The sequence below is a fragment of the Cervus canadensis genome, chromosome X (genome assembly GCF_019320065.1).
Source record: "Cervus canadensis isolate Bull #8, Minnesota chromosome X, ASM1932006v1, whole genome shotgun sequence".
NCBI classification, from domain to species: Eukaryota; Metazoa; Chordata; class Mammalia; order Artiodactyla; family Cervidae; genus Cervus; species Cervus canadensis.
The window spans coordinates 102,696,849-102,722,953 of NC_057419.1; the positions used below are offsets into that span (position 1 = coordinate 102,696,849).

General features: G+C 40.9%; 1 protein-coding gene across 9 annotated transcripts in view; it reads right to left on the reverse strand.

The window, feature by feature from the left end:
* AFF2 (AF4/FMR2 family member 2) overlaps positions 1–26,105 on the reverse strand; it is a 541,148-nt gene that overhangs the window by 427,310 nt on the left and 87,733 nt on the right. Inside the window, exon 1 of one of the 9 annotated variants that reach the window (XM_043458365.1) lies at positions 20,992–22,491. The exons of the other annotated variants lie outside the window; for them this stretch is intronic. The gene's annotated coding sequence lies outside the window, so the exon portion shown is untranslated. Of the gene's footprint in view, positions 1–20,991; positions 22,492–26,105 lie in introns of those variants that run through there. 9 annotated transcript variants of the gene reach the window in all.

Sequence of the window (26,105 nt, forward strand, 5' to 3'; positions counted from 1 at the left end):
GGAAGGTGGGACGAACTGGGAAACTGGGATTGACATATATACACTACCATGTGTAAAATAGATAACTTCTGGGAAGCTGCTATATAGCACAGGGATCTCAGCTCGGTGCTCTGTGATGACAGGGGTGAGGGGGACTACAGGGTGGGATGGGAGGGAGGCTCAAGAGGAAGCAGATAGATGTATACATATGACTGATTTACTTCCTTGTGTAACAGAAAATAACACAACATTGTAAAGCAATTATATCTCAATATTTTTTTAATTAAAAAAAAAACTTTTTAAAAAGAGAGCCAAAATGATTTACCAAAGTTCACAATGCCAACAAGGGACAGAGATCAGGCTAAGAACTCTTGTCTTTGACTCAGAACCTCAGACTACCACACACATGATTCTCATAGCTGGATGCACAATCAAATCTCCCAGGGAGCTGGGAGAACATCTCCACAGCAAGGCATTCCCCAGAGATTTGGACTTAACTGCTCCAGATGGATTCTGGACACGGGTGTATTTCCCAGGCTCCCTAGGTGAGCTGATGCTAAGTCCACGTTGCAAAGCTATGCTCTTTACCAAACCCCCTCTTTAGTTCGCAGGTGGCCTTGAACTGAGTATTTCATCTACCACCAGGTCCTTATTCACACCTGTGTTCTAGACTCCTGGTCAGTACAGAGAAATGCGATCCTGATATACTATTTAGAAAAAGTGTTAAACAAACATAAAAAGCACTGCCCCTGCCCACTATTTAACCACTGCAGGAACTTGCTGTTCTCAACAATTCCTAGCTGGTCAGAAATGACTAGAAATGAGCATGTCAAGTTCCAGCTACAGTCTTGCCAAGTTTTCCTGAACACACGGGGAGGTCATTCTGTGTGGTGAGCCTGGGCCCCCTACAGGGTATGCAGAATGATCTATTGCAAACACTGTTAGGGCAGGCTGAGGGGTTGAACTAAATTATCTCAGACAGGCTTCTGGTCTTGCAAGCCAGAAGGATACAAAGGGAGGCTGGAAAAGTGGGCAAGGGGGAAAATGCCTCATGGCCACTTTGGGGGGAAAAGAAGACAGAAGAGGAAAAGCAATGGGCAGCCCAATATCACCGATGTCAGGGCCTGAGCACAGCTGAGAGCACATGCAGTTGAGGAGGTCAAGGTCACAGAACTGACTCCCCAGGAGGCACATGGCTGTGGGGGTGGGGAGGGGTAAGCTGGGGGTCCAAAGAAAACTCAGGCCCCATCGCATATGGTCAGGCCAGCCTGGAGCAGGCCCAGAATCCCAGAACCTCACATATCATTCTTATCTTTAGCAACAAACAAAAGCTGTCGCCATACATCCAGGGAAACTTCGTGAAGGTCCAGCTGGAATTTGACATGTACCATTAACAAATGTTTCCCTTCATTTTTGAAAAGTACACTTGGAAAAAAAAAAAAAAAAGAAAAGTACACTTGGAAAAAAAGTAGATTTCTTATTAATGGGCCATGGGCTTAACAAGCTTTCTTCCCATGATCCTCAGCATAATGACCTTGTCCACACATGAAATCAAAATAAAAGGACCAAAGTATCTTCTGTGGGGTGAAGAGAAAAATGGCTAAAAGGAACAAGAACATCCTTCAAGGAGCTTCTCCCATACTAAACCAAAATGAAGCTGCAGGGCCCTCACCTAGTTCCTCCAGGCCCAGGTGATCCTCACCTGCCCATCTTAGAACAAAATCTGCTGTTCACAGAACTGCAAGACCTAGGCAGCATCTACTGGCCTCTTAGGATAAAAGACAATTGGCAGCGTCAGGCTCCTGAGCACATTTTCATAATCAGCCTGATCATGGGTGCATGGCAGCTGCTCGATTGATGGTGTTAGACAGGGAATAAAGAGAGATGCCAGGAGTAACCTCAGATCTGACATAACGAGGCAAACATCAGTCATTTGGCTAAAAGGCTCATAAAGGCTCCATCAGCTGTGACACCGGCGTCTGTCTTAGGCGAAGCTAACAAGAAAATGTGGCGGTAAGCGTCTTCCTTAGACAGGAACAAGTTGTGAGTGAGCTGCATTATTAACGGGGGGAAAAAAAGAAGTCCTGTTGAAAATGGTGTGTTGTCTTGCTCTGATCAGAAATGATAGGTCCGTGTTTTGAAACAATTGTCTGAATGGAAAGATGTTTGTTTGAAAAGGTTCCACTTCATTGGCCAAATGCTCAAGAGCACATAAAATTAGTACTTCAAAGGGGGCGCTTCTAGGGAAGGCCACGTGACACAGAACATCATCTTGGCCCTCTCAGAAAAGGAAACTTCTTCGCTAATGATGCAATAAATCCAGTCCATGCCTCGAAGGAGTTGATCATGGTTGGAAGCCATTACATAAGGGATTTAGATAATAATATACAAGCCACAAGAATCACCAGCATATGCCTGACACTTTTTGCTATTTAAAGCACTTGGAACTGTATTTGGTCTCAAGCTTAGTGAGAAAAGCAGGGTAGAAATGACTATCAGCTTGATTCCAGACAGAGAGCAACTAAGGCTCTTGCAAGTGAATTAACTTAGCTAAAGACCCAGAGCTGTGAGGACTGGGGCTGGGTCTGGAACCCAGGACTCCAGCCTCCAGAGCTCTGGAACTCTTTGCCCTACAGTTAGGCCAGGGGGACAGACTTGTGGACAAGCTTCCAGACACAGTTAAGTGTTCTCTCACTTCAAGCACTGCCTACAAAACTTGACATCAGCTAACTATGATAACCTATGTCCCCCCTGGGCTTCCCTGGTGGCTCGGCAGTAAAGAATCCACCTGCCAATGCAGGAGACATGGGTTCGATCCCGGGGTTGGGAAGATCCCTTGGAGAAGGAAATATGTCCCCCCTCCAGTATTCTTGCCTGGGAAATCCCATGGAAAGGGGAGCCTGGTGGGCTATGGGGGTCACAAAGAGTTGGACAAGACTTAGCAACTCGACAACAACAACAATTTTCCCCTACTCCTGATGGCTCATGTGTGTGGATGGACCGTCGATTAAATATTATCTTTTGATAGCACCACCAGTGACAGCTGCACAGCAAGAACAGGAAGCTCAGGGGAAGGAAAATTAGACTGAACAGGTTTAGATGAGGATTGTTAATGTTTCGATGAACGTACAAGTTTATTAATATGGATATCTCTGTAACACCCAGTTGGCAGCAAGAGTAATTAAAAGAGAAAGAACCATCTCCTGCATTGAAGGCAATTGGAAACAGGGGTTCTAGAATATACAGTGCACCCCCTCGCTGACCGGCATGCACAAATACTCTTTGAACGTAACATCTGTGTGGCTTCCAGATGATGATCCAGTCATTCTGCACATGTGACCCTCCCCCTATGTTTACCCTTCTATCAAATCAATGAAAAGTATCCATTTTCCTGGGTCTTGCCAGTAGGAAGCATTTCTTACAGAAAAGAACAAAATAAATGTGAAAATTCCTTACTTTGGTTATTGGTTCCCCTTGGGCTCTCTTCTTCTGCCTCATCCTCATGATTCTCTTTCTAAAGAGAGCAACCACACACCCTGTGCCAGTGTGGGGCCCTGAGTGAGGCAATGTCAGGGTTCACCCCCAGTTCTTAGCAGACTATGGGGGTAAGAGAGGATGCTTTCATGGAGAATCACCAACATTCCCAGGGTCCAGAGATGAAAGGCAGAAAGAAAAAAGAGGGGGAGAGAGAAGGAAGGAAGGAGGCAAAGAAACACCTCAAAGTGAGCAGAGAGCATGGCACTCACAGTACATGGTGTAGTGCCAGAAGCCAAGCCTGGGCAGATGCCCACTCATCAGGACAGGAGAGGCTTAAAGAGACTCAGAGAAAGAAAAGCAGCGGTGTCTTGTCTAGGCCCCCTGAGCAATCTAATCTTTAGACAAAAGGGAAGGGCTAATTACATATTGATGGATTTGCTTCTTTCCTTTTTTCCAAATAGCCAATGGCTGTCTCGTCTTCTCAGACAGCCAGCAAATCCAAGAATAGCTCTGTTCACATTGCCAACTCAGCTCTCGGTGGAAGGTAGTATATTTTAATGTCTATCCAACTGCGTGTTTTGTGGTAATGATTAGCAGATGTCTTTGCTAAGGGAGAACTACACTCATGTTCTGGAACCTTCTTGATGTGGAGAGCAGCTCTGTGACCAGACTTGGTGACGAATCCACTGGTTTTGCTGAAAGGTAAATGCTGCAGCATTTGACTGGTTTACCTCCCTGCATTTCTAGGTGGGTTCCTCCATAATGTGGCCTTTTGAGGTTACAATCCTATAAATTAAGCATCTGCCTTACAGCTACACTATTTATATTGGTATTTTTTTCACAGGTGACTTTCCACAACGTATTTGGGGTAACAAGATTGTTCTTTAATGTAATACATGAGGCTGGTGGAAGACAGCCTAGTTTGTCAGGAGCTGGTGAGATTCTCCTAGCAAGAAATGCATACTCTAGAGTCCCGGGTGATAGACTAAGTGGCAGACAATCCCAGGGCTTCTGCAAACCTACCTGTGAGTGGGTACATGGATTACACAGCCACCTCGAGAACCTGGATGCAGTGGCATCTACATGAAACACAGTACAAACCATATTTCAAACCTCATAACATGCCAACATGCAAATAAATAAATTCTCCTTTCCAAATGTCACCAGCTGGGTGATTCCCACGCAGGCGCGGCCATATTTTCCTGAAAGGGTAGAAGTGACAGTCACCCTCCTCTAAGTCTGAGCTCCCTGGCTTCCTGCATTCATATTTGGAACCTGCATGGAGTAGCCCTTTGGGGATAGGTATTAATGAAGAAACGTGCTCATGCCAGAGCCTACTCTTTCTCTGAGAGCGAAGGGTACAGTCTGTTCAGAGTGGCTTTTTAATTTCTCACAATTAACCCTGCCAGAATTAACATCCATGGCACCAGTGACAGCAAATTGAAAAAGTCACATCAGCACAGAGCAAGGCCCCTCACTGCCTCCGTGTTTCCCCCTTCTGTTGAAAGAGGAAAGTTCTCGAAGCCTGCCAAGCTGATTGTCTTGTCACTGCACTGAGACCTGCTGGGCTAGGTAGGAGCAGGGCACTTTTCCAACTCTCCTGCTGTGAATTCCAACCTGGTTCAGCTCTTCACTGGCCACATGCCACAAACATCCATGGATGGCCTCGACTCTGTCTCTTTTAGTAAATGACATACAGAGGCCCATCTGATCTGCACGGTGAGCATGGAGGGCCGAACTCTGAGTGCCTCATTGCATTCCTACAAGCCTGACTGGTGACTCTCCATTGAAAGACAGACCAGGGGTCCTAGTACACACTTCAATCTAGCCTCACATCAGTTCTCTCAAACATTCCAGGGCAGATGATTAGAAAAAGGAAGACAGGGGCCCGCAGGTGACCAAAGAAACATGACTTTGCCCTGGTAAGTTAGTGTCAAGTGTCTCATGCTTTGATATTTCTGCCTTCACTTATAGCACAACTTTTCACAGTGAAAGGAAAGCCTACTCATCCATTTACACTCAAGTTGTGATTTTTTTTCATGTGGACAGGAAATGATTGGTCTGGGGGAAAAAAAGTTCACGTGACCATTTATCTTGAATCACTGAACAACTGCACGGCCTCACAGTGTTCTTTACTGGAATCCAGAAGTCATAGGTCAGTCTCTTCTCTTGCTTACAGAATGTTCCTTCTGGTTTGATCTCTTGGTGCAAAGTGGCAAATTCAAAAGTCGGAAGGGCTAAAAAAGGGCCTGATGAAGTGACAGCTGTGGGACTCTCACTGCCTGCTGCACAACCAGGTCTCTGTCAGGTTCCTAAAATGAAACTCTTAAAGCAACAGCACTACTGAGACTCCATTGTTTCAAATAGTGACCATGGCTGCCTCCCATAACTGCATTAGAGATGTCTACATTTGACACATATGAACAAATATTGCTGCTTCCATATTAACATTGACATTTTATGAACTTGGAAAGCTACACTATGTATATGTTCACACAAATACATGTACTACCCAAGAGCTGATGTTGGAGACAGCAAAAGAGCATGTTATTTTCCTGCTGTTAAAAGTTCATTGTAGCACCATTTACAACAGCCAAGACATGGAAGGAACCTAGATGTCTGTCCATCGACAGAGATAAATGGATAAAGAAGCTGTGGTACATATATAACAGTGGAATATTACTCAGCCATAAAAAGGAATGAATCTGAGTCAGTTCTAATGAAGTAGATGAACCTAGAGCCTGTTATACAGAGCAAAATAAGTCAGAAAGAGAAAAACAAATATCGTACATTAACGCATATATATGGAATCTATAAAGATGGTACTAATGAACCTAGGTGCAGTGCTGCAATGCAGATACAGACATAGAAAATGGACTTGTGGATACGGGAGTGGGGGGAAAGGATAGGGTGGGAAGAACTGAGAGAGTAGCACTGACATATATACACTACCATGTGTGAAACAGATAGCTAGTGGGAAGCTGCTGTCTAGGACAGGGAGCCCAGCTCAGGGCTCTGTGATGACTTACAGCAATGTGGGGGTGGGAGGGAGATTCAAGAGGAAGGGGATATATGTATACATATAGCTGATTCGCATTGTTGTAGAACAGAAACTAACACAACATTGTAAAGCAATTACACTCCAAGTAAAAAAGAAATTTAAAAAAGCCACTAACGACATCCAAAAAACCAGTGTCAGGACTTGTGAAGACACCAGAACTAACATTCACTGCTGCTCCCTGAAGATGACCTTGCAGACTGCCTTTGAGGAGAAGCAGAAATCCATGAAAAACAGACGTAATCAACAAGCCTGCCTGGGATGCCTCCTACTGCCAAGTGCATACAGGCTAACCAGGAGGGTGTGGGATGTGAACACACAGACTTGGACTAACACCTAAGAAAACACTGAGTGGATCTCTAAGCATGCATGAAAAACAAAGAAATCTCTAAACCAATACATCTGCTTTTTCAACAGGAGGGCCCAGAACTCTGAATTCTATCTGTTCCTTCTCAAAGGTGTTTTGGGTGAGCCAGGCTGTGCAGTCAAGTTCAGCCACTTTCTACCCTAGAGCTTCTTTCCCTTGGCAAAGACCTGAATGTAAATTCAGAGTGATGTTTCCTTTTAAGGACTCAAACTTTCAGGACAGGCCCTTTTTTTGCAATCCAGTGCTGTAATGTTCCACAGTTATGCACTGCTGTGTGCTTTTTAGGGGTTATTAGCCCCTGTAAAGCCATACTTTCATAATCACCTTTCTTTTTTCAATTATGAAATTTATTACATATTTCATGCTGCATATTACAAAAATTCAGAAGCTACTCACAGGCACTTTGCTCAATAAAATATTCATACAGTAAAATGCATGCTTTTTCATCATGAGTAATATGTTTAGAAGTAATTTCCCATTGGTCATCCACTTTTGGAGTGGTCAGCCTTTCTGACTTTGAAAATACTGTTAGGATCAAGGTAAAACTGATAGCTCCTGCCTGTACCTACCAATCTCTTAAAATATGCAAAATTCTGGTCACATTATGTTACAAGTGTTTTCATTTAATACAAAAGCCATCTCCCCTTCTAGGTTGCCTTGGTCAGTGAATCCCTAGCAGAAGGAAAGACGAATGTGTGAGCTCCAGTGTAGAAGACAGGCAGTAAGAGTCTCTGGCTGGGGTTGTGAGAGTAATGGGCTTTGCCACCTCTTTCACTGCTGGATCCCCAGTACCCGGGATGGAGTATGCCTCCTAGAAGGTGTCCAGTTCACAAACATTTGTTGGAAGAAACTCAGGAAGCAGGGAAACAACAGGGAGGGAGGAAGAGAGAGAGGGAGCAGAGAAAGAAGAAAGGCAGGAAAGAAGGAGAAAGGGAGGGAGAAAGGGAAGGAAGAAAGGCTGAAATTCATGTGTGACTTTGGGCAAGTCACTGATCATCTAAGCCTCACCCTTCATTGGGTCAAATGAGGAGGGTGGACCAGATTATTTCTAATCCTGCCACCTCTAAAAGGTGGATTACCTCTATGATTTACAGAATTACATCTATGATTCTGAGATGTACATTGTCCACTGATGTCAATGGGATACAGATAATAAAAAAAAGTACTTTGCTCACCCATGAATATGTAAAAGTATTCAGAAGAGCGCCCCTTATTAGTCCAGTATCTGTCCCATTTTCCAAACACTAGAGAATTCTTCATTTCAAATATTTAAACTGCACTGGAAAGATGAACTGGGTATATATTTGCTTAATTTGTAGACTGACAGAGCTCAGATTCATAAGTGTTTCCACAGGTTTACTAAAACACTTATCACCACTCAAGTTCAACAATTTCAGTATCATCCTCTTGAAATAATGTATACTAATAAGAAGAAAGAAAGCTCATGTCTCCTGAAATGAACACATGTGGAATATTAATCTCCTGAAACTCTCAAAGCTTAAAAAGCATTTCCATCATGGTGTGACTGAGATTATCTTCTGCTATTTAAAGCACTGCTGCCACTAATTCCCCCGCTTCCAAAATGGTCATCTCCCAGAAGTGAGGACATTTAAGTTTCTCCAAGTCTCCAAAACCCGTATAAGTCAAGTCCAGTTGATACTGTGTGTTTGCAAACCTAGTACTTATATTACAACATGAATATTTGATCAAGTTTGAAAAATATTCTAAAACCATACACTTCATCTGAAGGTACATCTACCAAAACCAGGTTCCTGGTGTGCTCACAGTGGTAACCGTATCCCAGTGAGATGCTTTCTCCATTACATCCCACTACAGAGGCTAAGGGGCTTCCCTGGTGGCTCAGCTGGTAAAGAATCTGCCTACAATGCGGGAGACCTGGGTTCGATCCCTGGGTTGGGAAGATCCCTTGGAGAAGAGAACAGCTACCCACTCCAGTATTCTGGCCTGGAGAATTCCATGGACTGTATAGCCTATGGGGTGGCCAAAAAAGTCAGACACAACTGAGTGACTTTCACTTCACTTCATAGATGCTAAAGGAGTTGACCAGAAGTGGGGAACTATCATTATTCATTCATATGCTTTGTCCTAGAGCCATTGACCAACTGATATCTCTTTACCTCCCTCTCTTTCTATGTCTCTGTCTCTCTTTCTGTCTGTCTTTTTCAGTCTCTCCTTCCCTTTCTCTCTCCTTCTCTCCTTTTTCATGTAACAGCAGAAGCTGGTTAAGCAATGATTTAACTCAAGAGAGTTCATATAAATACCACCCCCCCACACACACACCTATACATTAATTCGAAGTCACCAATAGCACTCCATTACCCACAGAATAAATTCAAACTCCTTGATCTGATACCTAGGATCCTCCACTTAGAAGTTGTGTGACCTTGTACAAATCACTTAACGTCCCTGTGACTCAATTTGCCCTTATTTGTCAAGTGGGGGTACCAATGATAATTATTTCACAGAGTTGGTGAGAGGAGTAAGTGAATAGATATACGGAAACCACATAGAAGAGTGACCAGCACACAGTAAGCCCCATATAAGTATTAGCTACTATGCTGCTCCCGTCACAGTGGAGTGTCAACATAATTTTGGGCTCTGTTTCTGACTGCTCCCGTCTTGAACATTCTGGCTTATTCATGCTTCTTAAGGTATAGCCCCTGCTTTCCTACCTATGTGCTTTGTGCTATAAGTAGCAAATATTTATGGAGAGCATATTATGTGCCAAGCACTGTGCTAAATGTTGCATGGATTGCTTCATTTAAGCTTCACACGATCTCTGTGTGAAAGGCACCATTATCCTTCCATTTTACCGATACAGGTAATCGACACATAGGAGGGTAACAGACTTGACCATGCATGCATGCATGCTAGATCACTTCAGTCCTGTCCAACTCTTTGTGACTCCATGGACTGTAGCCTGCTAGGCTCCTCTGTCCATGGGGATTCTCCAGGCAAGAATACTGGACTGGGTTGCCATGCTTTCCTCCAGGGGATCTTCCCAACCCAGGGAGTGAACTCACATCTCCTGCGTCTCCTGCATTGCAGGCAGGTTCTTTACCCACTGAGCCACCTCGGAAGCCCATGCCTAAGGTCTGAGGTGGAGTGTTAGTCACTCAATTGTGCCCAACTCTTTGTAACCCCAGGGACTGTAGCCTGCCAGGTTCCTCTGTCCATGGGATTCTCCAGGCAAGAATACTGGAGTGGATTGACACGCCTTCCTCCAGGGGATCCTCCTGACTCAGGGATCAAAGCTGTGTCTCTTGCGTCTCCCGCATTGGCAGGTGGGTCCACTAGCACCACCTGGGACTTGACCATAACAACTGTGTTAAAAGATGGCAAAGCCGATGGTGAAATCCAGGCAGACCAGCTCCTGTGCTCTCCTCAAAATTACTGGCCTCTGTTGGTATCCATCCTCTGTCCCACCTCCCTCCACGGCTTTCCTTGCCCCTCACCTATCTGCGTGCTCTGCAAATCATCTCCAATCTCATCCTTTAGACATCTGCCTTCCAGGCCAGTCCTTGGAGCTCTTCAACTCACGACCTCCTTGGAAACTGGGACGCTCCATTTATCGTATAATTATCTAATATCCTGGAACAGAGCCTCCATTTTCTTGAATTCTGAAAGATCTGACTTTCTTTTTGTTCATGTTTGGCTTCTTTCTCCAATTAGATCTGATGCTCTTTAAGGTCAGGGCCTGCATCTCATGTTTCTTTTATGTCCTAAAGAGCACTTGGCACAAAGTAGAAACTCAGTAAAAAAGTGATGATTTGATTTAACCCCTGGGACACATAACTAGGTCAAGCTGACCTTGGCAACACACTTTTGCAGCTGTTAAGCAGACGTAATAAAATTCAGGTTTTCAATTCCTTCCTTGATTATTCAATCATTACATCAGCCATTTTCCTAGTTTTCTCTTTTGGATGATATTGTTTCCTCTGTATTATCTGCCATCAGTTTAAAATGTGTCCTGGATTCTGGAATCTGAAAATAAGTTTCAGAAGAAAAAATAAAAAGACCTTTTTAGGTAAAGAAGCAATAAATTATTTGAAATTCCTTTATTAGAGCTTTGTTTAATTAAAATAAGCTTTAAAATGAAGACAAGCTCTATGAACTGATTTGGAGTAAGGTCCAAGATTATATTTTCAAGTGAAAAAGTTCTAACACTTGGAACCATGTTAATGTTTCACAGTGATTTCAAAAGAAGAATAATAAATTCCAAGACTCCAAAAGAAACAAATGAACTGAACTGTATTTCAAATAAATAACATAACCACACTGTGCAAAGAGTTGGGGGGAGACAATTTTGACACTGTACCTTTAGGCTAAAGAAAATAAATCTAAGCAAATGCTGTATTCTAGTCAGTAGGCTTCTTTTCATAGTGTCATGGGTTAGCAATTCTCGAACTTCTTTTGATGTATTCTAGAATTGAGCAAATAAGTTAATATATGGAAAGTAATGGGATCCAGGTTTTTTTACATCAGAAAATAAGATTATAAATATGGAAAAGGAAAAGGACAGAGTGAACTCTGTGGTGTCAGATGGGAATTAGAGGAATGAGTCCAAACTCATGGTTTTTAACGTGTGTGTGCCTATGTGTGTACAATATATACATATTGAAGTTTATATGAACATATACTGAAGTCTACACGAAAGACAGATAAATAGAGAAATGCATAATAGTTGTATGAATACATGTGTGCATGTACATATGTATACATCTGTATACATGTGTCTTCTAGCTTTATCTGCTAAGAAGGCTTAGAACCAATTGTATCTCAGTAGCAATAAGCACACGGAGTGCCCAGACCTTGGTTTTTAAATGTCATTTTCCACTGAAAGTCTTCTTTGGAAAACAGCTGATTTCAGGGCTGGAACAGAGAAAGTACAAGACGAACCAGGGTATTCTATGCATAAAGTAAAGAAAGACTAAAAGAATGATGGAGGTGTGTCAAAAGGACACACAAACCACATTATTTGGGCTCTCACTCAAACTGGGAACAATTCGAGCATCAAAACACATAATAATACAGGATTACAACCCATTGAAAAATGTCAGAATCCACAGTGAAAGAAAGGGAAAAAAGGAAGGGAGGAGGGAGGGAGGGAGGGGGAAAGGGAAGAGAAGAAAGTTTGTCTTCACTGTAGAGAGCCAACAGAAATATCAAAAGAACTATGAAATTTTAAAAATCACCATTTGGCATCCACCACAATAACTGATTCGATGGAATCATTAATGAATCATCAACAAATGCTAATTCAGTGGATTTTAATATATTCACAAGATTGTGCAGCCATCACTACTAATTGCAGCACATTTTTTATTACTCCAAGGAAAACCCGTACCCGTCAAGCAGTTACTCCCCATTCCTCCTCCCTCAGCTCCTGACAACCACAAATGTACTTTCTGTCTCTATAGATTTATTTATTCTGGACATTTCACATAAATGGAATCATACAATATATGGCTGTTTATGACTGGCTCCTCTCACTTAGCATGATGTTTTCAAGGTTCACCCATGTTGTAGAATGTATTAGAATTCCATTTCTTTTTAAGGTAAATCATATTCCACTTTATATATACAGCACATTATTTTTTATCCATTCATGAACTGATGGGCATTTAGACTACTTCCACTTTGGGGCTATTATGAATAATGTTCATGTACCAGTGTCGGTGTGGATGTGTGTTTTCAATTCTCTTGGATATATTCCTAGGAGTATAATAATTTCTGGATCATATGGAAATTTTACATTGAACTTTTTGATGAACCACCAAACATTTTTCCACAGCAGCTGTACCACTTTATATTCTCACAAGCAATTTATGAGGACTCCAATTTCTCCATTTCCTCAACACTTCTTATTGAATATCTTTTGGGTTCTAGTCATTTCAGTGGGTGTAAAGTGAGATCTCATTGTGGTTTTGATTTGCATTTCCCTGATGATTAATTATGTTGAGTATCTTTTCATGTACTTATTGGCCATTTGTATATCTTCTTTGATGAAATGTCTATTCACATGCTTTACCCATTTTTTAATTGGGTAGTGGGTGAAGCTTTGAGGAGGAGCAAATATTTTACATTGTCTCAAAGTATCTCCCTACAAAATACTTATAAATTACAAAAGAGAAAGTACTTACTTTACATGTAGGAAGCTGTACAGGGGAGCACCTTAACGTGGTGCTCAAAGTTAATATTACCAGTATGGTACAAGCCAACAGTATGTGCCCCTTGATATGAGGCAGTGAGAAGAACAAAACCTCACTTCTGTGATATTACTGCCAATGGTACATAAGCTGAATCTAATAATAGGAAAACATCAGACAAACCCAACATGAAGGACACTCTGAAAAATAACCAGCCTATAATCTTCAAAAATATGAAGGTCACAAAATAACAAAGAAAGACTAAAAAATGTTTCCAGATTAAAGGAGACTAAAGAGGACATAAAGATTGCATGTAACACATGATCCTCAAATTTCTATTACTATAAAAGGGCAGTATTGGGAAAGTTTATAAAACCTGACTATCTCTAAATTAGAGAATATACTGTACCACTATTAACTTTGCTTATGTAAGAGAATGTCTTTCTTTTCAAGAAATATACAGTCAACTATTTGGGGGTAAAGAGTACCATGTTTATAACTTATTCTCAATTCAGAAAAAATTAGATAAATGACAGAGACAGAGAAAGAAGAAAGCAGATGTGGTAAAATGATAACACCAGGGGAAGCTGGGTGACAGGTATATGGGAATTCTTTGCACAATTCTTGCAATTTTTCTGTATGTCTAAAAGCATAAAAAACAAGTTAAAAGAAAAAAATGAACTTTAATAATAGTGTATAGCTGAGCTTTCTTGTTATTTATATTAAGAGTTAAGTTGTTTAATTTTAACCCACTGATCTAAGTTCTTCTTTTTTAAATATAGCTGTTAGGAGCTTATTCCTTCAACAAAGTTGCTAACTTCAAGTAATTTCCTTAAAAAAAAAATTCTGGCCTTTCCACAACTCAATTAAACCATCATTTTAAAGAACAAGAAAATTGTATTTTTCATTTGAACAATTTTTACCTTAAAAGAAACATCCAATGACCTGGATTTTGGGGGGAGGGGATTCTTTTACAAAAAGTGCATGTGCTTACTCTAAGGATAAGCCCCCTAGAAGCTGAGACTCTCACAAGCTGAGCTCAGTGTGATAAACACAGACCTCAGTGGCTCGTAACCAGTAGCAGCCATCTGGCAACTAGGAAGCATTGGGCACAAGGACACTGGTATGAACAGGCGAGTTCACCCAGGCCAATCTGGCCCTTCTTGGAGAAACAACTTAAGTGCTAGTTCCATAGCAGTACCTTAGGTTTAGGCAGCAGAGCATGTCTGGCTCAGATTGAAGTCTCTGACCAAATACCAACTTGGCAGGGGAGGAGATAGCTTAGCACTGGAAAAATTTTAAAGCCACATGTTATCCCTAAAATATATGCTAGAGATTCAGGGCCCAAAGGAAATTAGTTTAATGTAACTGCAAAAGAAACGCTTCCCATCTTCTCTGTGTCACCCCCAGCACAAGAAGAACCCCACACCGAATCCTGCCCCCTCTGCTTGTCATTCATAGCACCTCACAATACTGACACTAAAGAAATATTCACATTTTATCATGGTTGTTCGACTACCCTGCAGACTGAATGCAATAAAGCCAAGGCAGTAGTTTCATGACAAGCTTTCTAGGCACAGTCACAAAACATAGAACTATCTTTAACCTGGTTTCCACACGTTGTGTGCCATGATCGCTCTTTAATTTTATTTAGTCCAGTTTTCATGTAGATCTGTGTGCATCAAAAGATTCTTGCTATATTATTATGTTTAATAAAGCAAACATGAAACAGCATTTATGTTGGGGGCATAAATGACTAATAGCATCATTTAAATATATTACTACAGACAACTCTCTTTTTACGATGGCAAATGACAACAATCACTTTATTTTTCTGAACACGGGTGGCTGTGATATACATGTCGCTGATAAAAGCCTGTTATTCCCTGAACTAAATTGTGCTTGGCCTTGCACTGAACTCAGAGAAAATTGTGCACGTGCAGCTCAGGTAAAATTTAGCTCCATGGAGATGTGTGTACGACTCCAATGTTATTTACAGACAAAATATATTGGAGACAATCTGGTAACAAATACGGAGGCTATATTCAGCCATTTCAGTCATCAATTACAGACAAACTTGGATTTTCACTTCAACATATGGAGACTAACAGTGGTGCTTAACTGTCACAACAAAAACATTTGTATTTCGAATTACTCTTTGATTGTGTCTGCGGCTGCATTTCTGATCAGAGACACATTTTCCATAAGTTTACAAGGGCCCTGGTGTCTGATCCTTCAAAACAGTTCAGCTATGGCTCTCGTGTGGCATGGCTCCAAGGGAGCTGACCCCAGCCTAGAAACAAAGTCTGCAACTTAGGTAATACTCAAGCACAGCCTCTGGGAAAAGGTGTCATTTCCAGGGGAGCCCCTAGAGCAGGTCTTCAGGGGAGATCTTTTCATTTGTAATAAAGGGGAGAGGCATATCTTTCTAAAACACTTGCTTAAGAGTTCAGATTCTAGTAATATTTACGTCACTGGACATTCTCTACCTTTTTTTTTTCAATGAAAATACTACAGTGAGAAATTTCAATATAGCTCCATTTTTAAAATCAATATGTTTCACAGTCTGTATTCAAATATCTTTCTCTTGCAGAGTGCTACCTAGGTGACAAATCTGATGTCCCATGATGTGGTTTTCTTTTCCCCAAACAGACCACATCTAGAGGTCGCCCAAATCACCCAAGGTCAAAACAAAACCAGTCTGACAAATCTTCACAGAGTTTGAAATGGAACCAACAGTGCTAGGAGCGTTATGGGGCAACTCCTCCATGCTAGACACTGTCCAAAGGGACAGGGATAGAAAAACAAAGAAGAAAGGCCCTTGTCCTTAAGAGCCTTGCAGTTTCACACACGTGCCAGGGCTGGGCACAGTCTGCTCAAGGGCATCTGGTTCTGTATGGGAGGGGTGGGTACCACGAGAAAGAAGAGATGATCCTCAAACACTACCTTCCCAGTCAGTAGGAAAAAGCTAGAAAAAGTGATGAGGGAGAGGGAAGGTGCTGGACAGCCATTGTCCTTCAGAAACAATGAAGGAGAGGAAGGATTGGGGTGAGGGAGTGTAAAGAGATGGCCTTAGGGATACAGCAGAGGAACCTGGGACTAAGTCAACAAGCCCTTGCAAACAGGTAAACTGCACAAACACAGCTCACATTTCCAAAACCAAAATCCATAAGCAAAATGATACCAGAAAGGGCACTTGGAATTCGAGGTATTTGGAATTTTCTGACTGGATCAGTTCATATAAATATATATTTTTTAAAAAGGCCAAAAAGCTACACTAAGTGCAACACAAACACATAACTAAATTGAAACAGTAAGATAATGCAACCACTGCAGGACCAGAGAAAGGACTGGGGGCTTCTGCTGCAGCCTCGGCACGGCATTTGTCTGGTGATTCCAAAAAGAATCACAGAGAAGCTGCAACTTATCAACAGATGGATGGAAGCCGGGCCAGCAATGCAGTCAGAATCCTAATTAAAGCCCAGGCGCAGTCTGAGAGGTGCAAAGGAGGTGGGGCCTCAAGCAAGTGAGACACTGTGGCATTGTTGTCAGGACATCTGGGGGAAAGACAATACAGCTGCACGAATTCACCCGAGAAAAAGGATCACCCGAAGACAAGAGGAGAATCAGGGGCTCCAAGGAGGACCCCACGGCTCAGGGGTACTTGGCAGGCGGAAGCACAGAACCAAATAGTCTACACATTTCTGTGAGAAAGTCCATTTTTAAAAAGCAAGCAGAAAACTCGAAGTAGCAACAAAAATAGGTCTTTGCTTTCCTTAATCCTTTTTAATCTTCTAGTCTTGGTTAATGGTCTTGCTAATCACTTCCTTTATCAGTCTAGGAAAGCAGAGGCTTGGGAGTCTTAGACACTGAAGCTGTTTGTGGAATAAACCTGAGCAAATAACAGTATAACATGGTTTATGAAACCAGAGGGTTTGTACTCTATAAATAACTTCCATTTATTCTTATTCTTTACACGTACACTACTACTGAAGACTGGATGATAGCTTTTTGCTCTTGCCTGGTTGACTTCTTACACACACACACACACACACACACACACACACACATACACACACCCAAGGTAATGATGATATTGATTCTGAAGAGACACTTTTTGAGACAAATAAAAGAGCCATGCAACTGCTCTAACAGAACAGTTTATAAACTTCATGGGAAAACTGTAGTCTTTTTGGTGAATAGAAATTGTCTAATACTTGAAAATCCTGCATCCTAATATCACCAGAGGTTTGGGGCAGTGTTAGAACTGATGTGATACCTTAGAGATACTCAACACAGTGAGTGGTCTATGCCATTTTCTCGTAAATTAAGTTCTACATTTTCTCTTTAATAAAAAAGTAACAACCTGTGGTCATGAACAGCACTAGAGAAAGTATGAAAACTGAAGTTTGTGTGTGAAAACATCTCAATTAAACAGAGAGTCCAAATACACAGGGAAGGAAACCAATTAAGCAATTCAAACACAAAGATATAAAAATAATGTATGATGAAGCATGGATTAGTTTCATATGCTTCAAAACAAATATATAAACAGGCCCATATTCACTGCATTGAGCTTGGGGAGTTGGGGAGAATGCTTTTGTCTTTGGGGGATAGCCACCTCTTTTGGTTAAATGTTATATTCAAAATGTGCCTAATTCTTATAATCCAAATATGTGGCACTGCTTGGGTTTCCATGACTACTGCTCTGAAAATCATATTAATTATTCAAGAGGTCCATGCCATTCTCCCTGCATGTCCTAAGGAATGCTGGGAACCGCAACATGCCATTAGAAAGGGAATAGCTGTTAAACAGACTGCATGACCAAATCTAAATAGGAAAGTTATTCCCTTCAAGTCCTGACATCATCCTGATAGCATTAAGCAGTATTGTTTAAACTCCTTGCAACAAAATGCAATGAGCAAATGCAAGAGTTTTGCTTCACATTTAATATCTTCACAATCTTTGTAAGACCATAAAAGTGTAGCCTCTGCTCATTCCTCTGATAGGATCTTATTTTCAACCAAGTCGGTTTCCTTGCATAGGACAGTGCTCATTTCTATGAAACTTTCCCCTCAAAGGCTGCCATTTCGGCACTGCAGAACTTGGAGGAAATCAGATAATCAAGTTAATAAGACAAATTGTGACTAGGCAGCTGGGTGCCATACCCGCCGATGGCTGAATACCACAATAACCATAATTTGTGCAGCCTGTGATCTTGCCTTCATCATAAATAACATTATCAAAGCAGAGGCAGGGAGGTCTGAGCGTAGTCAAGCAACATGCACACTGCTACTGATTTCCTGTCAAAGCTAAACTCGCAGTGTCAAACCTGCAGCAGGGCAATGAGGGGTGTTATCAGCCCAATTACTCAAAGATGAGGAGGGGAGCGAGCAGCTATCACTACATGTTCTTGAGCTCCTTCAGGGTCACAGACGCTTAGACACAACATTTGCATTTATTTTCATTTGCATTTATTATAATATCATTGTATATTGCATTAGAGCACTGTGTAATGCTTATATGACGTTATTATATATCATTTTAGATTACTAGATATTATATTATTCTTTGTCTTTATTAGCAAAAGAGACTGATTTTCAAAGAGATGACTATTGCAATGAGACACGAGTCAAAGTTTCCAAGTAGAAGTTCCAAGGTCTCTGATTTAGGACACTTACAGAGATTTACACACTTATTCAGCTTCATTAATATTGTGTTCGTATTTATCATGCACATATAGGGAGGAAAAAAGAAGTGCAAATTTCCCAGAAGCAAAGAATGTGAAAGAAATCAGGGTGATTTGAATACACTGAATTCTGTACTGCATAATCTTGCAATCAAATTTCAAAATGTGATAAAAAATTACACCCTGTGGAAATGTAATCACCTGCCACAAGTGATAAAGAAATAAAATCAAATGATATGTAACAATTATCTAAAACATAATGAACAGTCTATTTGCTAATTAAAGGGAAAACATACTGTGTATTGTAATTACTATTCAATATTTAGTAATATAATTTCTCTATAGTTAACTTATGAGCCTTTTCGTGAATTAAATACTGATGGAAAGGAGTGAAAAGTGTGATAAATGCTTACCCCACAAATAAACAGCCTTTATTATTAATTATTCTTCCCATCAACCAATTACCACTCAAATTGTCAGAAAGCTAATTACAGCAGGAAAGCCAACTTGCAAAATCTATTTAGTGAGATTTTAATTCAATTCAACTACTATCTATTGAACCTGTTAGGTAAAATACTCAGTGCTGTTCAAGACAAAAGAAGTATGGCTCTCATTTACTGAGGGGCTTCGTGTCCTTCTTGTGTCCCAGGCACGGTGCTCAGCTATGAGGCACACACACACACCCCCAGTCCACCAGCACTATGCATGTATTCATTAATCTGCACAATATCCCCAAAGAGGCAGGTAATACTATCCATAAGGACTTCTGAGACCCTGTTTCATCATCTCTACGATGGAAATACTAATGTGTACTTCTTAGTTTTTCGCTGAGCCTTAAATAACAAGATAAGTAAAAAGCATGGTCCAGTATCAGGAAATTGTAGTTATTATTAGATATTAACAGGTGAGTAAAGGCTAAGGTCAAAGCCACTTCGCACTGAATTGTTCAGTCATTTCACGAAGCACACAGGCAGGGAACAGCACCACCGATTCAGCCCACCATCCCCTGCCTGAGAAGCAGCATACTCAGTCACATCCCCTTCCATGAACAGTTTGACCCAAACAAGAATAAACAAGTTGCTGGGCTACAGAATGAATCCTTGCGTTCCTATTATAAAGAGCGATTTCCAGGTCACTGACGGGGATCAAAGCGATGAGACCAGGAGCTGTGGCCAGGGCTAAGTTTGTTGTGCTGCTGCCTACAAGAGGCCATGAATCATAATGAAGAAGCCACTAACTTTGGCTTTGTCAACACCAACACTTCTAGGGCTATTCAATCGGCTCCATTCACAAAGCCCCAGCACTCCCTTTTGTCACCAGGGTGGGAGAGCCAGAAGTAATCCACATATCAGACAATCTGGTTCATATATCGGTGAGAATTAAAGATATACTGTCGAGAATGAACAGTTCAAGCTGTTGCAGATCACTGCATATTTTCATGAGCCATCAGGACACAACAGACAGGTTACCGATTTTTAGGATTCAGACAATGATAAAATCTAGTTGTGGCTAAATCCTTACTGAACATTATTTATCCTTTCTTTGGATGATTCAGGTCATCATAAACCCGGACGCTGCTGTGGGAAATAGAGATTGAGCTAAATCTCTGCTATCCTTCTGATATAGCCTCTCTATTTATTCTCTTAAAAGATTGTTGGCTTATTCTTTGTCTCTTCCTTATCAATGCAGAGTACATGAGGCTAAGGGGGAAAAATACAGCCCTATGCTTTTCAGTTTGGATTCCATGAAATGAAAATTTGCCAAATATTTTTAGTTTCAATTGTCAGATCAGAATGTGATGGTTAATGCTGATTTTCTTATTAAACTATGACTTTTCTTTCTCCTCAAATTATACAAAATATTCCAACATTTGACATCTTTTAAGCTTCACTTTCTAGAGGATAAAATTTAAAATCTCGACATTATTGAACCTGAACTTGTTTCCAGGACTGCAAAAAACACTAAAGTTCCCCATGTGTGGGTATAAGAGAGATGGTAACCTTTCTCCCCACACGCTTTAAAAAAAAAAAAAGTAACCCATAATAACCCTGATGTTTAATTCAAACAGATTCTAATTTCCATGTCTTTTCTATGCTATTCTTGGGGACAAAAATTTTTATTACCATTTTAAAGAGCACAAGGTTGGTATCGACTTGCATTTCACAGACACACACATAAGAAGCTATGCAGTAGCCTAGAATTCCAAGTTTCTCTCCATTCCACAATCTTTCCCCCAGGCTCTTAACTCACCACACTCATCTTAGGCATTCTTTATCTTGCTTGCTCCCCCTCTAGTGGAGGTGCTGGGCACCAGGGTCCCAGAGGCTTGAAGGAGGCTAAATGGCTGATCGTCCAACTGGAAAGACAGCAAACCACTGCATGTTGACTGCCACTGCTTGCTAGCCCAACACTGAAACCTTTCTGTCTATCTTCTTCCGGACGACGGTGACTCTTATCTAACTAAACTGCTTAATGTGTTCCAATGTGATTTCCCTAACAAATTTCTGTCTGCTATTTATTATCACTATGCAGTAGCAATTCTAAATGCCAGTGATAAAATACCCCTCCTTGGAAAAAATTGTGTTAGGCTAATTGTAAGCAAAGAATCTAGCTACTGTTTCAATGAATCATCAATGAATGGTAAAACTAGCAAGTGAAACTTTTTTTGGCAATGGAACTGTGTACAAGCCCCTGTGTCCTTGTCCTTTGAAGGAAAATGCTGACTCAAGAGGTAATGATTGGGAAATGTAAAGATGTAGAAACAAAGAAGTGCTGTTGGACTAGGGAACTGGTAACAATTTAGACTATAATTCTGCCACATAGCAGAACCACCCCCAAACTCCCAGTTCCCTGAAAGATACAGATAAAGGCTTGACACACATTCCTAAGTTGTTTTCACAGGAAGCAGAGCCCCCTCCAGATGAAAACTTCTGACCACAAGAACATAGACCCCAGACTGGCTGAAATCAGAAGGTTGATGATATTTGAAACTTCACCTTGATGCTGACAGATTCAAGAACTATACACAAGCTGATCACGCCCTGCTCCTTGAACACTATAAAACTCCTCACTACCCCCTCCAGGGTGGGTCACACAGTCTTCAGGGCATTAGCCCACTGTGGCCCCCTTTGCCTGGCAAAGCAATAAAAGCTACTCTTTTCTGCTTCACCCAAAACTCTATCTCCATGTTTCTATTCAGCACTGGTGAACAGAGGCTGAGTTTTGACAACAGAAACAGTTTTACTGAGATATAATTCATAAAAATACAATTCACCATTTTAAAGTATAGCCTTCAGTGGCTCTTGTACAGTCACTGAGATGTGCACTCAACACCACTATCTAGTTCCAGAGCATTCTATTACCCCCTCCAAAAAAATCCTGTACCTATTAGCAGTCACCCTCCATTCTGCCCTTTCCCCAACTCCTGGTAACTACTCTATGGATTTGTCTATTCCGGTTATTTTATATAAATGAAATTGTACAATATATCACCATTTGGGTCTGCCTTCTTTCACTTAGCATAACATTTTCAAGGTTCATCCATGTTGTAGCATGTATCAATACTTTATTCACTTTTGTGGCTGGATAATATCCCATTGTATGGATAAAACATTATTTTGTATATCTTTTCATTAGGTGATGGACATTTGCATTGTTCCTAGATTTTGGCTACTGTGAATAATGCTGCTATGAACACTGGTGTGCAAAGTTTTGCGTGTATAAATGTTTTCAACTCTCTTGGATATATAGCTAGGAGTAGAATTGCTGGGTCATATGGTAATTCTAGTACTCTTGCCTGGAAAATTCCATGGACAGAGGAGCCCGGCAGGCTGCAGTCTATGGGGTCACAAAGAGTCAAGACATGACTGAATGACTAAGCACAGCACAGCACAGCAAGGTAACTCTATGTTTAACTTTTTGAGTAACTGCCCAACTTCCACAGTAGCTGCACCACTTTACATTCCTATCAGCAATGTATAAGGATTCTAATATCTTTGCATCTTTACCAATACTTTTGAGTGTCTTATCTCTTAGAGCAGTGCCATCCTACAGTGTGTGAAGTGGTAGCTCATTGTGGTTCTGATTTGCATTTCCCTGATAGCTAAGGATGTTGAACATCTTTTCATGTGTTTATTGGTCCTTTGCATACCTTCTTTGGAAAAAGGTCTATTCAGAGGTTTTGCTCATTTTTGACTGGGTCATTTCTCTTTTGATTATTGAGTTGTATTTTTCTTTATATACCAATATCTAATCAGATATGTGATTGGCAAATATTTTCTCCCATTCTGAAACATCTTTTTACTTTCTTGATGATGAAGTTCCCTATCAATTTTTTGATAGGTGCTTTGGCACTTCCCAGGTGGACCAGTGGTAAAGAATCTACCTGCAATGCAGAAGACACAGGAGATGCACACACACAATTTTAATTAAAATAATCGCTAATGCCTCAGGCTGAATAATATTTTTTCATAGTTTCTAAAAGTGCGTCCTATATGTAGATGGACCTAGAGATATAGTTTTACTAACAATGACCCTCTGACCCCATGCTAATCCTTAGTTAGTGCCTGCTCAGTCACTCAGTCATGTCTGACTCTTTGCAACCCCATGGACTGTAGTCCACCAGGCTCCTCTGTCCATGGGATTTTCCAGGCAAGAATACTAGAGTGGGTTGACATTTCCCTCTCCAGGGGAGTTTCCCAACCCAGGGATCAAACCCATGCCTCCTGCATTGCAAGCAAGGATTCTTTACCCCTGCAACACCTGGCAAGTCCATCCTAGTTAGTTAGATTGGACCATAAATACTTTATGAGGTGTCCATCTATCCTTAGGACAAAGAAATTCCTCAAACTTCTCAGAAAACTTTTTGTAGCTTTAAAATGATCATGCTGCATTGTGAATACCTGCTTTTGAGCAAGTAAACTCAGAGCTTTTTAAAAAAAATTTGGTATTATTTGGCCAGGAGGATTTGGGTTAGCAGCTTTTCCCATAGGAACGCAGTCTAGTTGCAAGACTTTTAGAAATCCTCTCTTTAATCAATACTACCTTTTACTTTACACTACAAGACAGCTTTACCATCTGGTTTCCCATTAAATTAAATTTGTCTAAAAGTTTAAATTTTCTTGCTATCATTTGGATCTAGTTAAGCTTACCAACTCAGACTAAGTACATTTGGGGGCAGGGTAGAGAGCAATCCAGGCTGAATTTGTGACCAAACTGACTTGCAGCATATATAGAAAGTAATACTGCAGTAGCTAATTAGGCATGGTCATCATGTCCCTCTTTAAGGACCCACAGAAACAAGGTCTCAGGTCAAGTGGCCAAACAGTAGGGCCTGGGAAACAATGAAGTAGCCCACAGGCTTGGAGTTGCTTTTCTCATCTAAGGCTTCGTCTGGACCACAAGTATCAGAAGCATAGTTGCACATAAATTTCTGGGATGACAGATTATGAATTCAATTGTGTCTGTCTCTGAAAAGAAACACTATGTCGGACCCCTAACTCCCAAGACCTCAGAATCTGACTATTTGAAAGCAGGGTCTTTACAGAGATGATCAAGTTAAGATGAGGTCCTTAGGCTGGACCCTAATCCAAAATGACTGGTGTCCTTTAAAAAAAGGGGGGGGGGATTGGGACACAGAGATGGGCATGCGCAGGGGAAAATCCATGTGATGACACAGGAAGAAGGTGGTGATGTGAAAGACGATTAGTGCGGTACATCTACAAGCCAATGAACAGCTGAGGCTCTTTCCCTAGAGTCGTTGGAGGGAGCATGGCCACACCAACACCTTGAATTCAAACTTCTAGCCTCCAAAATCAGGAGACAAAACAGTTCTGCTGTTCTAACCCACAAACTCAGTTTGTGGTGTTTTGTCATGGCAGCCTAAGAAAATGAATCCACAGCTCCATGCAGCATGCAAAGGAAGGACTTTGGGTATCTCAGGTGGAAGGATTGTGGTCATTCTAGTGCTGCTGGCACGCCCAGACCATCAGCACAGTCAGTAGTTACATCTTGGAAAGGATGAAAAGGAACAATACATGGTATACACCCCACATTTCTTGTCTGAAGATGCATATTTTTACTTTACTAAATGTTCTGAGACTTTAAGTCTCGTTCTGGCTGTGTGTCTGGTGTGTAATAAAGGAAGAGTAATGGTTGTCTGGGTCGAATTGATGAGGCTGTGAGCTAAATAAGTCAAGAAATCAGTGAAGAAATCATCACCGCCTTCTCGCCCCAACTCATTCTTTATAAATAATGAGGATGTCTTATTGGGTGATATGAAATTTCATCATAGGCATATTGAAGGGCTATAACCACGTAGGTATTGTGAGGCTGTTTAACTAGTGGGGATCAAAATAAAGCTAAATGACAGTGATAATGACTGTCTGTAGATTATAAATCACTGCAAATATATACTAGGCACTTTGGGTTGGTAGAAACTTTAAATAGTCTGGATCCTGATCCAGTCAAATTTAAGCCAAATACTGATACAATGAATCAAGTCGGTACTGCTATAAATTAATGAGGCCAGTTAAATAGAGGCAAGGATTCTTTCCATTTTATCTACCATTATCCCTTTTTCATACATTGCCTGTGGGATGATATTACACACAATTGTGTGCGAGGAAAAAGATCACTGAAACAAATTTATCAAGACTTGTTTGGTAAGCATTACATTTTTAACTTTATTTCATGATACTGTCATTTATTCATTAGGTAGGTATTTATTGAGCCCTTATTACATGTACTAGGCAACCAAGGCACACCCAATAAGAAGAGCTTCTAAATACTGATGTCAGATGAAGCTGATATGGTGACTTCAGCCTGAGAGGTCAAACACACACAGTTCTCCAAAAAAGCTTTGGGTCTCTCACAGCAAATCTACAGCTTTTTTTCATCTTAAATATGTATAAGGACTTTAGAGATTTTCACCCAAACTTTACTCCCAGGGAAAAAGAAGCCAAAACAAAATGTGTCTAGAAAACACACGGTATTTCTCATTCCATGTATGTCTCCAATTTAAGAAAGTTTGTTTACTTTTCAGACAAAGTATATTTTAACAAAAATTTAGTTCTCATTGAACAGCAGAAAAATGATGGCTGAAAGCTTGGTAAAAAAGAACTGCTCAATACTAATCTGTTAACTTTTGGGGAAGGGGAAAAGGAACATGGCATATATTATGTACCTCTTATGTGCAGAGTTTTCTAGAATTCTCTTAAATTTTATAAAACCCTAGGAGGGAAACACATTTCTCCTCCATTTCCTCCTCCTCCTCATCATCACCATCGCCATCATTTGTATTATTATCAGTTTGTAGATGAGGAGCCTGAAGTTCAGAGAGGGGAAGTGACTTCCCTAAGGTCACA